The sequence below is a fragment of the Myotis brandtii genome, unplaced genomic scaffold (genome assembly GCF_000412655.1).
Source record: "Myotis brandtii unplaced genomic scaffold, ASM41265v1 scaffold119, whole genome shotgun sequence".
NCBI classification, from domain to species: domain Eukaryota; kingdom Metazoa; phylum Chordata; class Mammalia; order Chiroptera; family Vespertilionidae; genus Myotis; species Myotis brandtii.
In genome coordinates, this window is record NW_005354132.1 from 694,719 (window position 1) to 709,657 (window position 14,939).

Sequence of the window (14,939 nt, forward strand, 5' to 3'; positions counted from 1 at the left end):
TCTGGAAATCCTTGGCTAAGCTATTGTGACTGGTCTGTGCATTCCCACATTCCATGTGGTCATTTTTGTGGATGTGGCTTTAGTATATTGATGACCTTCTTTCACCTCAAGAACTCCCTATACCCCCAAACCCTTTCAAGTCACCATTCACTATTGATCATAATCAGCTAGAGTTCTCCTGGGCTCTCACCCTGGAAGCCCTTCTGGAAGAGAAGACAGTGCTCCCCCACCTGTATGCACACACCTGTGTTATCCATGGTGAGGGGTAGAGGATGCTGAGCAGTGCTGCCTAGTTCTCAGCACGTCTGCCCTTTGCCTGACTGACTGTTGTTATGCATTAGGCTTCAGCTTAGATGCCAGCTTCTGAGATAATCTATCCATGACCATCCTGCTCAGAGAAGCCCCTTCCCAGTTGTTCACTCTCACATAGCCTTACTGGCTTAATATTACTTGATATAAGATAGAATTGTTTCTTTTATTATTTTTTAAGAATTCCAGTGAAGGAAGAGACCATACTTGTCTCGCTCCTCATTGTATGTGTCCTCCATGCATGGTTTAATGCCTGGTATATGAAGATTACAATATTTCCTGGCTTAATAATAACAATCCTAAAATATTGCAAATATGAGAGACTCTTCTGGCAATTAAGGGAGAGAGTCAAAGAACACTTGTGTGTGCCGTGCCAGCACGGCCAAGGGTGAACCTGAGAGGGGGCAGTGAAGGATTGGGAAAAGACAGTCAAGAGAATGAAAGCTGGGTCTCAGAGGGACGCTGTCCTCTCTGATGGAGAGACAGGGCCAGTGCCACGGACTACAAGCCGTGTCTTTATTTTAGAGCCAGATTCCACAAGGCAAAGTAAGGGCGTGGTCAAGATGTTTACAACATTCTCGTGGGTTTCGATCCTACTCAACTACATACACCTTAACTCTATCAAGCCCACATCACTCAGACACGTGGGGCCGCGTGTTCAGTCCATAGGTTCACGCTTACAACTATAGCTGTTGGTTATAATTGTGTGGGAGGGCTCTGCCCTCCAAGCTGGGACTTGCACATGGCCATGAGAGGACTATGCCCTCTTATTAGTCCGAGGCTTGAACCTGTCCAAACACTGTAGCCGCCCTCCACACTTGTGGTTTAGAACTCAACTCTCAGGAACAAAACCCAAACTGAAGTGTCTTTAAGCCAGTTTACTGGTGAGAAAAATGGTACTCTAGACCTATGTCAGGATCAGAGTTGGGGCCACGGGACCATATACTTGCCCTGCCCTACTTGTCACTGAGGATCTTTCCTATGATAATTAAAAAGGATTGGGGGTCTGTCCAGACAGAAGATGCCAACTGTGGACACACCAGCTCACTGGTTTTAAATGATCCTTCCCAGCCTGCTCCATTACTCATCCTGGGGTCCCAGCTTTAGGCTCATTTTGTCAATCCTGAAGAATGACCCAGGCATTTGAAGACCCACCCACCCCCAGCAGAATTTTTCAATAGTAAGAGATTTCTCTTCCTTGGACTCGGCTTGTGAAAGACAGTACTATCTTACCACATTCTATGCTCTGTATTAGAAAAAAAAATGGTGAGAAATTTGGGCTGTTGCTTTGTGGTTAATAGATCAAAGAAATGAACCCGTTTCTACTGTCCAAAAATGTCATTTCCTCGATTGAAAATAATCCTGCTTTTCTTTATGTCTGGAGGGGTGGAAATTATAAAATACCCTAATGTTTTATTCCAGTCATTGTCAGACACTATTTCTTTCCTCTTTCCCAAACAATTCAAGATCCTATGTAGGAAGCAACTACATGTTTTCCACTTCAACAGGTACTTCAGGTTGTTCTTTTTATCTGCTGCTAGGCACCGATTGTTTACATATGAAATTCTATGAACGGTTGGTGTCCAAAAGAACACCACGCCCCGTGGGTAGGGAAGTGCAGAGTGGCTTTCTCATGTGAGTCTAGAGTGCTACAGGGAGAGACTATGAAAGGACCTGAGGCATCAGAAAAACCTGCTTCTACCCAAGACTTCGAGATTTTTCTGAACAAGCAAAGAATTTTGGAAACATAGGAGGGAGGCCAGCCCGGGGCTGTAAAAGTGAAAGGTTTGAAACTGCTACTTACAATGGAGGATTCTGTGAAAGATCCCTGGTGTGCAAAGAAGACCCGAGGTAAGAGCGAAGGATTCAGAACCAGTCGTTGCAGGCATCAAGCACAGGAGCCAGTCATCCTCGTGAGCGGAAAGGGAGCTCCACTTGGGCCCATTATCTCCTTCCTGCCTTTAAGGCCCTTCTTCGTTGATGCCATTCCTTTGGCTCAAAGACAAGCTGGAAAGAAAACAAAACAAAACAATCAAAAAAGATACCTTTCTTTTTAGAAAAGGCAATTTTTTTTAATTAAATGATGACCAGTGTTTTTCCTGTACTTACTAATTTCCACCAGCATTAGTTTACATATGACATTTTTGGTTTTGGGGACATAATTATTATACTTCCTCGAAGACAAAAAAATCCTTGCCTTTCAAATTATAACCAAAATCCAGTCCATCTCTAGACTCTGTCTCACCTGTTAGGCTCCCACGATGGAAGCAATGATTCCTTCGGAGGATTCCATCCTGGAGAGGAGACAGGAAATGTAGGCAACTGTTAGATATGAAGCAACGTGGTATATACACTGTTGGGAACTCAGAGACTGTTTAACATGCCCCTGCTGTCAAAGAGCTTATAGACCAGTGGTTCTCAACCTTGGCTTCACATTAGAATCACCTGGGAATCTTCTTAAAATCCTGATTTCTGGGCCTCACCCTCCGGAAATTCTGTTTCTTTGTTACTGGGTGGGGCCACAACATTAGTAACAAAGAAAAAGAATTTCCAGAGGATGAGGCCCAGAAATCAGGATTTTAAAAAGATTCCCAGGTGATTCTAATGTGCAGCCAAGGTTGAGAACCACTGTTATAGACTAAGTACAGTCAAAATAAATCAAATTGTAAAACCAGGGGTAACACATGGCTTTATCAGAGGGATATTAAACATGTCACCTAAACATGAGGACTATGGACATAGCCACATAAACACGGGTACAACTGACCCTTGAAAAACATGGGTCTCAACTGCACAGATCCACTTATATGCAGACTTTTCCAATAAATACTGTAAGTGCATCTTCTCTCCATTATGATTTTCTTAATAACATTGTCTTTTGTCTGGTTTATTTGTTGTAAGAATATAGTATATAATACATATACAAAATGAGTGTTAATTGTTTATGTAATCTGTAAGGCTTCTGGTCACTAGCAGGCTATAAGTAGTTAAGGTGTGGGGGAGGCAAAGTTTCGTGTGGATTTTTTACTGTGAGGGAGGTGGTGGTGGTGCCCCTTACCCTGTGTTGTTCGAGGGTCAACTATACTAGGGATCTAGTCACATAAACATAAATACTATGGACATTTGAGGGAGAGAGTGATTAAGTTTGGAGGGACAAGAAAGGCTACATCAAAAAGAAGAGAGATGTATGTACTAGTCATTGGAGTAGGGGGAAGACTTAAGTAAGTTTAAAATACAAGAAAATACAGTCAGGGAATGCCATTCCATGGGTGAGGGGACTGAGTGAGGGGAGTGGGGAATTAAAGCAGAGAAGCAGTAGATGTGTGCTTTTCTCCAGTGTCCCCGGGAGGCCCTGGGTCTGCCTGCTTATTACCAGCCCCTGAAGTACTTTATTATTTTATTAGTTCCCCACATAAATTATTTATCTGAGAGATTGCTGATCCTGACCTGCTCTGATAAGGAATGTCTTCTATGGGAAATGCTGCTGGAGGGACAGAAGCCTCCTGTGGCTGCCAAAACATTGAAGATCAATTTTAATTCTGTGTGTGTGTGTGTGTGTGTGTGTGTGTGTGTGAGAGAGAGAGAGAGAGAGAGAGAGAGAGAGAGAGAGAGAGGAGGCTTTTGGAACGGGGGTTGTTCAGATGATGGCTGCCCTTTCTATGAGTTTTCATCAGATCTATAAATTAGATTTCTGGGGGCAACATCAGGGAAGTTGCCTAAGGACACTACTCCTGGTATTGTTTGTTATAAAACAATTCATAATAACTTGGCTGGGAGCAGAACATTAAAAGGTCACCTCATTTTATCTCCAATATGCTTCTTTCAAAAAAAGTCACCTCACAGCCACATTTGGAGAACAATTTGTTAGTGTATTTACCTTCTCCATGTTATTCAGGCTGAGCTTAGCAGTCAGAAAGATCTCCACTTTTCAGACTATTGCAAAAAGCTTGTAACATCTTTGCACAATTACTTCTGCTTCCCTTACTAATAAGTGCCTCCATTAACTACTAAAATGTTAGTTGGCATTCTATGGGGCTGCCTTGTCAGTTCTCAAGGCTACAAATAGTTGCCAATATCATGCCCCTTTTAAGGAAACATGAGCTCTAACTATTTACAAAGCAGGTAGGTAGCTTGATAGAGGAAAATTAGAAATTAAATAAAATGGAGAGGAGGCTTTGATTCACTTTACAAAATATTCTGTATGCATCTGGCATGTTTTCTTTGAGCCTTTCAAATGTTGACTCCACTTACAAAATTAGACACAAGTTACCTCCTACCAGGTAGAGATATCACACAGACATTACCGACCTAATAGCAACTTTGTCCTATGGGAAGAACAGTTAATGTCAACACAGGTGCAGCATTTGACCCTATCAGATACCCTGGAGTCTTCAATGCCCCAGCATATATATGTTTGGCATTATGTCTGGAATATTCTAAAGAGACCTCTCAATTGCATGACACCTCACAAACTTTTGTAGAGTGCCTACTGCATGCTTAGCATGAAAATACCTAATGATGCTTCTGAAGCTGCCATCAGACAGGTGTGACTATTTTTCTCCAATATTCCCAAAGATGATGGCAAAGGGTTTAGCTTGGGGGTTTAGTCCATGTGTCTGAGCTTGGATTCTACTGTTTCATAGACCTTCTCCCCCTGCAGATTTACTGAGAGGTCTACGGTTGCCTTGCCTCTCTAATTCCAATAGAGGCATGAAGTAAAGGTCTAGGCGGAGGCAGCCTTTTCTCCTGGGTACTGCTACCTTGGGTTGAGGGAGCTCAGATCCGAGAAGAATCCTAGCCACCAGTGATTCCACCCGTGAGTCCCTCAAAAGAAGTTGTGATGAACTTGCTAGCTTGGGTGCTTTTCATTTTTCTCCACATGCGCCTGGAAATCAAAAGTTGTCACGCCATCAGTTAGAATTGGTTTCAACGGACAAATGCACAAAGACGGGTTGATTTTCTTGTGCAAATAGAAGTGCAGAGGTAGACTGCTGAGGAAGAGTGCAGTGGCTCAAAGATGCCAGCAGAGACCAGGTGCCCTGTATTTCTGCTCAGCCACCTCAGTGATCAACTGTCACCCTCATGGTCCCAAGCCTCCGAGCTCCAGTTCCTGTAAGAGATAAGAAAAGCAAAGAGCAAGGGCAGGGGGAGGTGAGACCCATTGAATCCATGAGCTTTCCCAGATGTTCCATCCAGTGACTTCCATTTACATCTCCCTGGCAGGAGCTGTTCCATTCAGCACCCCTATATGCAAGGAGGGGCTGGGAAACGCCTGGGCTTGCTGCCGCCCTAAACAAAGTCAGAGTTGAATTATTAAGGAAAAGGAGAGAAGGGGTATCGGGTAGATATCAACCACAGAGAGCAAGGATCTTTTTCTTTCTGTATACCCAAAGTACAACCTGAAAGTTGAATCCACGAGCTTTCCCAGATGTTCCAACCAATGACTTCCATTTACATCTCGCTGGCAGGAGCTGTTCCATTCAGCACCCCTATGTGCAAGGAGGGGCTGGGAAACGCCTGGGCTTGCTGCCGCCCTAAACAAAGTCAGAGTTGAATTATTAAGGAAAAGGAGAGAAGGGGTATCGGGTAGATATCAACCACAGAGAGCAAGGATCTTTTTCTTTCTGTATACCCAAAGTACAATATGAAAATTAATATATATTACATAGGCTTCAAATGAGAAATAATTACATTTGTTATAAGGACAACTAGAAGCTTCTATTCCCTTGTTTTTCCTCTGCTGGCCTTGCAGATTTCCTACAGTTGGTATTTACTGTGGCCAAATCTAATTCATTCATTTATGAAGCTATCTCAGGCACCAGCAGAAGTCATAAACTATTCATCTCTGCAATGTTTATATTTGAGAAGGTCACAGTATTGAGTGTGTCTATACCCCAAGGCTGCCCTCTCTCTGTTTGAGCCTCTTGTGGCCCAGGCCTGCTATTTTTCTTTAAACAGTGAAATGAGATGTACACAGCTCAAAATACAATTGTGTTTTCCCACAAGCTCCAGAGAAATCCCAGTAAAATAGGTTTGGGCCTTCTCAGGGAGAGAGAGATAGAAACATCAATGATGAAAGAGAATCATAGATCCGCTGCCTCTTGCACGCCCCCTACTGGGGATCCAGCCCACAACCTGGGCATGTGCCCCAACTGGGAATCGAATCGTGAACTCCTGGTTCATAGGTCAACATTTAACCACTAAGCCACACCTGCTGGATATCAGCTCCTCAATCTTTTATTCTGAAACTCTAAATAAAAAGGGAGATTAAAGGAGAAACATGCAGCTCCTTGAGGAGGAGTGGGCTGGGATCCCCTCTTTAACCATAACCCTTTGCTTCTCTGCTCTTTGAAATTATTTGGCAGCTGAGAGAAGTGTGGGGTCCAGGGCATTGATGTTGGCACAGATGAACTTTGGCGTTGAGATTGTCTAGTAAGAAAACTAAATAATGGTTATTTTTCTATAGTGTTTTAACATAACTTTGATTAATACAATTGAACCTATTTTTTAAAATATGTTTTTATTGATTTCAGAGAGGAAGGGAGAGGGAGAGAGGATAGAAACATCAATGATGAGAGTGAATCATTGATCGGTTGCCTCCTGCACACTCCACACTGGGGATCAAGCCCGCAATCTGGGCTGGAATCAAACCTGGGGCCCTTCAGTTGCAGAAAGATGCTCTATCCACTGAACCAAACTGGCTAGGGCTGACCCTAATTTTACATGAGGAGAGTGAAGTTCATCAAAGTTAAATGACTAACCAAGTACCCAAAGCCAGGGTCACCTCTGATAATTACCACCTGGACAACTTCTAGTTTCCTAAAGCAGAAACTAGTTTCTCCCACTTTTCACCCCAAGCCCACCACCCCTTCAAGCATCACCTTTCCCCGGAAGGCTTGGTTTTGTTTCAAGTCTGCCCCTCCTCACTCCCACGGCTTCCCTCTCCTCTGTGGCCACCTGGCTCTTGGTCATCCCTGCTCTCTCTCCCTAGGACCTCCACTTGCTGGTCGGCTGCCAGATTCCTGGGGTGAATTCTCTCTCCCCATGATCCTGCTATCACTTGCAGGCCTCCAAGTCTCCAAGGAGGTGGTCTGGGAGGCTCCTCTCCTCTCCATTGCGCAAAGGCCCTCATACCACCCAACACCATTAATGCTCTGCTCTAAAACAAGCCTTTTATTGAAGGCTAATGGGGATGATGTCAGGGAAATATAGACACTCTGCCTAGTAAAGTTCTAGGACCACCTCCACTGCCAGGGGGGCCACTGCTCCACTCCTTGTCTCCATCTGTAGAACCCACAGCCAATCCTCACTCAGTCTAGCTCATTCTTCCTCTATCCACAAGGAAAGGACCAATCAGAACTCTACCTCAGAGGAAACCTACCCCCTCACTATCTCCAAGCAGAACATGTCTGAACCACCTCTCCAGCCTCAAGGAGAATACACTTTAACTTTACTATGTAGTTTTATACAGTTGACTTAACTTCTGCAAAACTGTGCCTTTTATGATAAAAAAAAAGAGCATTAAAGTGTGTTCCTAAACAAAAGAATAATTTTTCCCCTGAGGTAAATTCTTCTGTGACTCCCCTGGAATGAGAAAGGCAAAGTATCTATATTTAGTCCCTTATTTAATAGTGAGTTTCCCTTCACTGCATCTGCCTGGGAGCAGAGAGTGAGGATTCAGAGGCCCAGATTCCAATGCAAGCGCTGTCAGGAGCTGTATGGTTGGGGGGACAAAGGCTCCTATTTCTCTGGCTCTTAGTTTCCATGAATGGAAAGTGGGGGGTAGGACTAAATGAGCTCTCTAAGAATTCTAGCGTTAAAATTCAAAAATTTCATTCCAAACTCGGCCATAATTGAGAACTATTTAAAAAAAATCCAAATTCACATGTCTCAAAGAATATTCCTGGCTTGGGAATAAGGCTACATTTGCCTATGATTCCCCTCGGGCAGAAGGGCAGAATTAGAGGGTTTGAACTCAATTGAACACAAAGCTATTTCAGCAAGTGCGGGTTCCAGCTGAGAAGCCCAGCAAGCAGGCTTCTGCTAGCCTCCGCTGACCCCGTGCAGAGCTGCCTCTCCTCCCTGGGGTGATGTTGGAAAGCGGATGCCTTGCAGGCAGCACAAGGAATTTTATTATTATTGGTTTTTCAATTTGTTCACATTTTGCTGTCATTTGCCTTAGTGGCTGTGGATCTCTGCATTAAGATTTCGATTCCATTCCCCCCGGGCTCTTGTGTTTTATGGAGATCGCTAGTATTTGCTGTCTTTATTGAAGTTGGTGTTCAGCCCCTGGCTGCTGTGTTGAGCATAATCAAATGTCATTTATGAAGCCCTCCTGCCACAGGAGGACTGAGGGAGACTCTGTGGCCTGTGTCTGAGCGACTCGAGGAGACAGGCAGCCTCAGAAGCACACTTCCAGGTGCTGATAAAACGCGTGATGGAGGCTTGATTACTTCTGACCCTGGCTTGCTGGTGGTGAGGTACAGGTCACTTACGTCTGCTCCAATGAGTTTCGACTAGATGGGAGAGTCAGGTGCTGCCCGATGACTGAGCCATAGTCCTCTGCCTGCAATGAGCAGAACACGAGAGGCAACATCGCAGAAAGAGCAATGGACTGGGGTTCTGGACAGGGTTCTAATCCTGGCTCAGCCATTCTTTCACTGCGTGACCTCCACAAAGTCATTCTAGGGCTCGGCTTACTCGTCTAAGGAGCTAAGATTTGATGAAATAATCACTAAAGATCCTTTTACTCTGAATTGTTCTTTATTACTTTGGTGTAGCGTTTTGCCCCGGCTGCCTTTTGTATGCTCGGTTGTTAACAGATATCCATTCCCTCCTTTCTGAATCTCATTTTCTAATCATGTTATCACAAACTCTGTGGTTTCAGTATTTAATCTTGAAATGACCGCTACCCACTTAATAGCTTTTTGTCAAACTCTTTTCCTCTGGCTGCTGACAGTACCGCCCCCTTCCTCCCCACCACACTAAATGTTTTAACTGAGATCAATAATGGCTTCCATATTGCAAAATCCAATAGACGTATTTTAATCCCTGTCCTTCCCTGCTATCCCAACAAAATCTAAAGCAGTTGGCCACCCATTCTTTCTTGATCTATTGATTTTGATAATGTCAGATGCTCCTGGCTTTCTTCTCACCTCACCAGCTCCTCCTCCTCCTCCTCCTCTATGCTACTTTTGAATGACAAGTATATGCCACTAATTTCCAGATTTTTATCTGCAGTTCATACTTCTGAGTTCCAGATCCACATATACAACTGTCTATTTAGCATCTCTGTAAGATATCCCACAGACTCCTCAAATTCTGTGTCTTGAACAGAAGTCCTTATCTTCCTCCCATCCTAACCCAGAGTTCCCTTATCAGTAGATGGATTACCTGTTCATTGTGCCCATGTCAAATACCTTTTCTTTCCCCCATCCAATTCAGTTCCAAGTCCTTTTGTTTGTATCTCCACAATATATCCCCAATCAACCCTCTACTTTCTCTCTCAATTACCATCCCTGGTTGAAAGCACATTTCTTTCGGATTGCCACAAAAGTGTCTCTTCTAGGCTTATTCCCAGTTCTAAGTCGTCCTCTTTGCAGCAATTAGTGTAATCATTTCTAAGCACAAATCTGATCCCTTCACTCTCCGCTTTCAAGTCCTCTAATAGGATCCTGTTGCCCTAAGGATTACAGTCCAAACATTCTACCTGGCTTCCAAGGCATTTATGGCTAATCTCCTTTGGGACACTGCCATTCCCTCCTTTCTGAATCTCACTTTCTAATCATGTTATCACAAACTCTGTGATTCCAGTATATAATCTTGAAATGACCGCTACCCACTTAATAGCTTTTTGTCAAACTCTTTTCCGCTGGCTGCTGACAGTACCACCCCCTTTCTGCCCACCACACTAAATGTTTAACTAAGATCAATAATGGCTTCCATATTGCAAAATCCAATAGACGTATTTTAATCCCTGTCCTTCCCTGCTATCCCAACAAAATCTAAAGCAGTTGGCCACCCATTCTTTCTTGATCTATTGATTTTGATAATGTCAGATGCTCCTGGCTTTCTTCTCACCTCACCAGCTCCTCCTCCTCCTCCTCCTCTATGCTACTTTTGAATGACAAGTATATGCCACTAATTTCCAGATTTTTATCTGCAGTTCATACTTCTGAGTTCCAGATCCACATATACAACTGTCTATTTAGCATCTCTGTAAGATATCCCACAGACTCCTCAAATTCTGTGTCTTGAACAGAAGTCCTTATCTTCCTCCCATCCTAACCCAGAGTTCCCTTATCAGTAGATGGATTACCTGTTCATTGTGCCCATGTCAAATACCTTTTCTTTCCCCCATCCAATTCAGTTCCAGTCCTTTTGTTTGTATCTCCACAATATATCCCCAATCAACCCTCTACTTTCTCTCTCAATTACCATCCCTGGTTGAAAGCACATTTCTTTCGGATTGCCACAAAAGTGTCTCTTCTAGGCTTATTCCCAGTTCTAAGTCGTCCTCTTTGCAGCAATTAGTGTAATCATTTCTAAGCACAAATCTGATCCCTTCACTCTCCGCTTTCAAGTCCTCTAATAGGATCCTGTTGCCCTAAGGATTACAGTCCAAACATTCTACCTGGCTTCCAAGGCATTTATGGCTAATCTCCTTTGGGACACTGGCTCTGGTCTTCTGTTAATTCTTCAAATTTGCTGTGCTATTTATAGCCTCACAGACTTTGAGGATGATTTTCCCTTTCCCTGTGACACTCTTCTCACAAATTTTTAACTGGCTACCTTCACCTGCTAGTGATTTTTCCTTAAAAACACTCCAATGTAGCCTGGCTGGTGTGGCTCAATGGTTCAACTCCCAGTCAGGGCACATGCCCAGGTTATGGGCTTAATCCCCTGTATGGGGTATGCAGGAGGCAGCCGATCAATGATTCTCTCTCATCATTGATGTTTCTTCTATTTCCTCCCTCTCTGAAATATATATACACACATATAACACTCCAATCTAAATCAGATAGTTTTTTAAAAATATGCTTTTATTTAAAAACCAAACTGAATCTATGTTTGCAATTTTAAGTAAACATAGGACATTATCTTTCCTAGAAATAACCAGAAAAATTATGAGGTTTACTCTAGTTTGTGTCTATGGGAAGGGAAGAACCTCTACCATTGAACAGGTATAAATAAATAGTGCAAAATAAATATAAGAGTGTTTTTTGATAAAGTCCTATGGGTCCTGCTTATTCACAGCAACAGCCACATCTCTAATGCTATGAGAAAATAACCCTTTTGAAGACTCGTGAAAGAGGCATTTTATGCTTCTGATAGGCTTACCATATTTGCAGTATATTGGGCTAAATGCAGGAGCAAATAACTCTTCAAAAACGTGTAGCACAAACGCAATACAAGCTTATTTCTTGCTGGTTGGGTGAACAGTGGCAATTATTTAAGGCCTCAGACAAGTGGAGGCTCTGCAATTTTTAAGACCTGGATGTTAGTCTGTAGAGGTATTCACCTTCCCATCTAGAAGAAATGTAGACGATGTCCTGGTGGGAAGTTTTCATGGGCCAAGCTGGGTGTGGCACACATCATTTCCATGTCACATTCTACCAGCTGGACCCCTTCACACAGGTGTACCTATCAGCAGGAGAGGCTGGTGTCACACTGTCTGTCCAGAAATAAGAGGAAAGCATGGGCCTCAGTGAGAATTAGCAGTTTCTGCTGCGTGATGCCTTATAGAACAGTAATTATAGGTTATAGCAATGCACATCAGCCTATGGCTATAAATGAGATTACATTACTATTTATGTCCAAATTGGCCAAGACTTTTATCAACTGATTGACTACAGATCCTCAATGTCCCTATAAAAGCTTATGTAGATTTTTTTGTGGGACTGTCAGCAAAATTTGTAATGAGCTCAGAAATAATTATATTTTTACCAGTTATCCTATTCAGAATTCCTCATAGCAACAACAAAAATGATAGCAAACCCATATTAGCAAACAGAAAGTCCTTGCTAAGGACTTTCTACATGCTAGTCACTCCTCTAAGAACTTTACATGTATCTGCTTACTAAATCTTCAAATATTAGACCCATTTACCAGGTGAGAAAATCAAAGCACAGAGAGATAGAGTAACTTGCAATGTTTCAGAGCAAGTGAATGGCAGAACAGGATACAAATTCACTGTCTGGCTCCAGAGCCTTCCTGCTACATCTCTATACTCTACCCTGCCATGCCTCTATTGCCTGTCTGTGATAAGGGTACTATCTTCATTTGCTTCAGCTGCCATCTATAATAATAAAAGCGTAATATGCTAATTACACCGGACAGCCAAACGACCTTCCAGACATCCTTCCTGATGAAGCCATGGTGGCTGGGGCCGAGGCAGAGGCGGTTAGGGGCAATCAGGCAGGCAGGTGAATGGTTAAGGGCAATCAGGCAGGCAAGCGAGTGGTTAGGGGTGATCAGGCAGGCAGAGGGGTTAGGGGTGATCAAACAGGCAGAGAGGTTAGGGGTGATCAGGCAGGCAGGCCAGGAATTAGGAACCAGGGTCCCGGATTGTGAGAGGGATGTCTGACTGCCCGTTTAGGCCCAGGATCAGGCCTAAACTGGCAGTTGAACATCCTCCGAGGGGTCCCGGATTGCGAGAGGGTGCAGGCCAGGCTGAGGGACTCTCCCCGTGCACGAATTTCATGCACCAGGCCTCTAGAATAAAATAACTTAGATAGGGTGGCTTAAACAACAGATATTTATTTTCTCACAGTTCTGGAAGCTAGAAAGTCCAAGATCAAGGTTCCAACAGGGTTCCACTCTTGATGAGAGTTCTCTTCCTGGCTTGTATGTGGCCACCTTCTTGCTGTCTTCACATGGTGGAGGGAGAGGAAGAGAGCATTCCCTGGTATTGCTTCCTCTTCTATGAGGACACCAGGTCTATCAGATCAGGGCTACACCCTTGTGACCTCAGTTAGCCTTAATCACCTCTTTAAAGACTTTATCTCCATTAGAGTCACAGGGAGGTTACAGCTTCAACTTATGAATTTAGGGGTCACATCCACTCCATAGTAGTGACTCTTTTCTGGCACTTCCCAAGCCATAAATCCTAAAGGTGCTTGAACTCCAAAAATTAAAAGATAGCCCCTCTCCTAAATTCCATCTTCTCCTTTAGCACCTCAATTCTATGCAACAAAGCTCATGTGTAGAATTTCACAAAGCTTCCTCAGAAAACTGGTCCTGTAGCTCTCTCTGTCTGGAATATCAGTTCCAGCTCCTCATCTCAGTCTAAAATAGTGAGCTTGCACCCACCTTTTGTTCTCATTCACTCCTGTCTTTCCCCAGGGGCAAAATTCCTCTCTTTTATTCCCCAAATAGAGTCTCCATCCCTACCCTATAAACGTTAGCTCATGCAAAGGGGCCGGGAGAGAGATTGCCAGTTTATCACAGTCTGAGTTTCAATGTGGCTAGGCTGGCACAAGGCATTCTGGGGTATACCCCCCCCTCCTTCTGTGTACAACCAAATTGACCTGTAGAAGTGGGCAGAGCTGGGTACACAGCTTGTCAGTTGTCCCTTTGCTGCAAATCAAGCAGTGTTGGTCCCTTCCAGAGGAAAGGGGGATTTACTAACGGGTGACCCAAAACAGGAAGAGACAGAATCTCTGGGGCCATCAGATGAAGCTGTCATGATGCAGACGGCTTCTGGGAAGATAGTGCGTGTTAGCTAGGCCACTGGCTATTATGTATGACAGCCGCATGTCCTGAATTTTTTAGTCAGTCCAATTCCAAATATTCTATCACCTTGTCAGACCACGTATTCCAATTTTGCATTTGGGAAATGTGGCCACCAAATCTTTAACACTCTAGATCAGCATATTAGTTCAGGGGATAGAACCAACTTTCATAATACTGATGGATATGCTTTGGCAAAATAAACCTTAAGGGGCAAAATCAAAGCTAATAAACTAAAGCCATAGAGACCTCTAGAAAGAGGAATGCCATGTCTCTAAAGTGACTGTAAGAGGTTTGCTTGCCCTGAGAGGCATTTGTAAAATCGGACAGAATGGGACCCTCTTCCCGGTAGATGGGAGAGAGGAAGCCCTGAGGGAGGGCAGTCTCAGAGGGTGCAGTGGGCAACCCCCAAAGTTCTAACCCCACCCTGCCAGGCCAAAGAGGAGGGTCTCAGGGGCTAGTCAGGGCAATTAGCCCTAGAGAAAGGTTTCGGGAGGGAAACTGAGGATCCCATTATAACCCAAAGTTGCAGTCACTGAAATCTACCACAGGTCAGAAAGCTGAGCATTGCAATTTAGTATCCATCCCAGAGAGGAGGGATGGGAATAAAGAAACTGGTGTTTACACACTGAAAAAAACGTGCCACCATTCCTTGGCTGAACAAAATGGTTCAGCCTGTATAAAAATTACGTTCAGACGTCAATATTCTGCAAAATGCCTCTATACTTGTTTGTGACATCTGGTTTTATTTTACTTTCCTAATTACTATCCATTTTTAAAACTCTAAATCTTCTTTTTCCTTAAGAAGAGGATTTTATATTTTCCTTCTCCTTGGTCAGAATAGAGAGAGGGCTTGGGTTTCTATTTTAAAAAAGTTAATGGTGTAGCAGTGAGTTTGA